Genomic DNA, 2954 nt, shown 5'->3' on the forward strand with positions numbered 1-2954 from the left:
TGAGGAGAGAGATTAAATGTTACCTTTGAGAGTCCGAGAAGGACAGGCCAGGTCCTACACAATAATTGTATGATGTGTGCAGTGCTCTGCCCCGAAAGATCTCAATCAATTAGATGCATGTAATTTGAGGCTTTCTGGTTAGAGCAGTGCTCAGCAAGAGCAAGGTTTGTGGTGGCCTTCGATCCGTGTTAGCAGTGGAAATAGAAGGGTCTTCAAGCTACCTGCATTGACCTCTTGCGGCCAACTGCACCTCACTAGCTCTCAAAGTGATTTCCTTAGTCCGGTTGTCACAATGCATACATCCATTTTAGGAGATGAAGACATGACCTAATAGAAGAATACCTGAATAAGCTTGTTCTCTCTGGGGCTTCATCATCATCCAGGTCATGGGGGTCGCCAGTGAGGGAGGTTTGCACATGGCAGAGCAGTGTGTGGGTGTAGATGAGGCTCAGGGAAAATTGTGTGGTGTGGTCAGTGTGATGTGGTGGCAGAGATGAGATACGTATTTGGCAGTGCTAGGGTCCTGAGAATGTCCTACATGTGTGCCTGTGCCCTGTGCGTCATCCAGCAAGCTGCCAGTGGCTTATACTAGGTGTTTCGTCCCCATCTTGACAAAGTAACACTCAACAAGAACCATGTCATCTTGGCCTTCAGAGCAGTGATGGGGTGGAGATTCATGTGTCTTTGAGTTGTTCCCTTTTAATAAGGAAGGCCCTGGCAGCCAACAGGATGATTCATTGGTTTATTGCTAACAACGTGAATACTTAAAGGTTTGAGAAAGTAACGCTATTCCATAATACGGGAGGAGAACACAGCCACAACTTCCTTCGTGGTGCTCAGAAACATCCAGGTGAACAGAAGAGTGTTATAGGGCTAGTCACTGATGCAGTGATGCGGGGCAGTTTATCAGCATTTTCTGGGGAAATAGAAAAATCTCCTGTATGGTACCCTGTCATAGGGTGAGAGAGATGAAAGCTACATTTGCGAGTATACAGGGGACCTGATAAGTCCTAGTCCATGTAACCTTGCCATGTGAAGAGGCCTTTCTCAGAAAATGTCGATCACTCAGACTTCATCTATGCGGTACCTGTGTCTGTATGGGATCATCCTCACCAAACACTGTTGGCTGAACAGTCCAGTTATTAGGGATGGGAAGGCATGTGTCCTAATCTGCATGCCTTGAGTGAGGAGTATCCTGGTGGACCCTTGGTTTGATCTCAGGCATACTGAAGGTGGTGTCAGTGGTCCATTCCTCACAACCAAGAAAGTACAGTTTAGAGAAGACGAAAATACGTTTTCCTAGTTGAAGTGAATACTACAACAAGCTCTTTCTCTGTCGGTCTTCCTCATTATCCATGGACACACAGGGCAGTTGAAGGAGTCCTCTCTGATGGAAGGCTGCAATTTGGAGGGCAGTAGTTAGGCCTTACTGAGGCTTAGAGATGAATGCTGAGTATAAACCTCATGGATTGGTTGGGAGAATGAAAGGTACACTTGACAATGCCAGGGAGACTGGGTGGATCGACTACATTGAGCTGTATGGTGTGCTGTGCTCTACTCAGACCGGAGCTGTTCATATAGACTAAGTGTGATGGGTCCCTATCGGTGTAGAGTAACGCTCAGTAAGAACAACATTTTCCATGGCCTTCAGATCAGTGAACAAAGATAGAGGTTCATTTGTCCTTGACCTTCATGGCTTTAACTCCAAAGACCCCAGGCTGCCACCTGTATCCTATACATCTTCAACATGATTTTAGTGGTGTGATTTTTCACAAATGTGAGCACATAGAGAGGAATATGAAAATATTTCTTCTTAGAGGAGAACACAGAAACAAGCTTTTTCTTTCTGGATCCTCAACATCATCCAGGAAAAGGTGGAACAGGTGAGGGCCGTTTTGAAGTTGGCAGGCAGGTTAGGCCCAGAATCAAGGGAGATGCAGCACCAAGGCTTCTTCCTCCTCACCCTTCCTTCCTGTTGGCGCTCACCACCGCGGTGGCCAAGGGGGAAGTGGAAGTGAAGAAGGGCTGCCAGGGAGCCAGTGTGCAGAGGGGGCCTGTGGGCCCCCACCAGCAGCGAGCACTGTGGCATGGGATTTCACAAAGGTGCCTGTGGGGCCCAAGCTCCTCACATCCATTGTAGGCTGCCCTGCAATTGGAAGAAGGAGTTTGGAGCCAACAGAGTTTGATAGTTGGGGGTGGGGGGGCATATGTTGCAGTCTCTGGCACCAAAGACCTCCAAGGCACCCTGAATAAGGAGTGGTATAATACCCAGTGCCGGGAGACCATCTGTGTGACCAAGCCCTGCTCCCTGTGACCAAAAACCAAGGCCAAAGCCAAGAAAGGGAAGGTTAAAGACTAGCCCCCAGGTCTGGATGCAGCCTGTACTGGTGCTCTTCCTCCCACAGGGCAAATACCTAGCCTACCAGTGCCTATTGTCCCCTTGTCAGATTTATCAACCATACCCTACTTCTTCCCTTTCACTCCTCCACCCCCACCCCAGGTGTCCCAAACAGGCAGGACAAGGGATTGTGGGCAGTTTGCGTCTCCTGTCTCAGAGGGATGTGATTTCTGGTACCTCCTTTTGTTCTTTCACACCAAGATGCCATTGCTAAGAAACAAATAAAATAAACTGGTGTTTTTTTCCCCAAAAAAGAAAAGAATTAAAAAGAAATAAAAGTTGAAAGGCAGCAATTCTCCATTTTGCAGTGTTAGGGGGAAATATTTAGTTATTGTCCTCCTGATGTTTCTGAGTATGAGGGGAACTGGACAGGTCCTTTCTCTTGAGCCACGCTTGTGTCGCACCCCCCTAAAAAATGTGTTCACAGTTTAGTCTACGTGTTACTAGCACCTATCTGGGTAGACTCCTACTTAGCAAAATGTTTATGGCTGATTTCAGAGGAGTGATAGGATGGAGGTTCATGTGCTTTGATTTCCTACCTTGTACCCAGGAAGCC

The 2954-nt window shown here is 47.5% G+C and overlaps 1 pseudogene; it reads left to right on the forward strand.

Annotated features, from left to right (window-relative positions):
• Positions 1-1934: 1934 nt before the first annotated feature.
• LOC123786859 (midkine pseudogene) lies at positions 1935-2359 on the forward strand (annotated as a pseudogene).
• Positions 2360-2954: the final 595 nt, after the last annotated feature.

Source organism: Ursus americanus, chromosome X (genome assembly GCF_024610735.1).
Source record: "Ursus americanus isolate L20-20 chromosome X, mUrsAme1.1.p, whole genome shotgun sequence".
NCBI classification, from domain to species: domain Eukaryota; kingdom Metazoa; phylum Chordata; class Mammalia; order Carnivora; family Ursidae; genus Ursus; species Ursus americanus.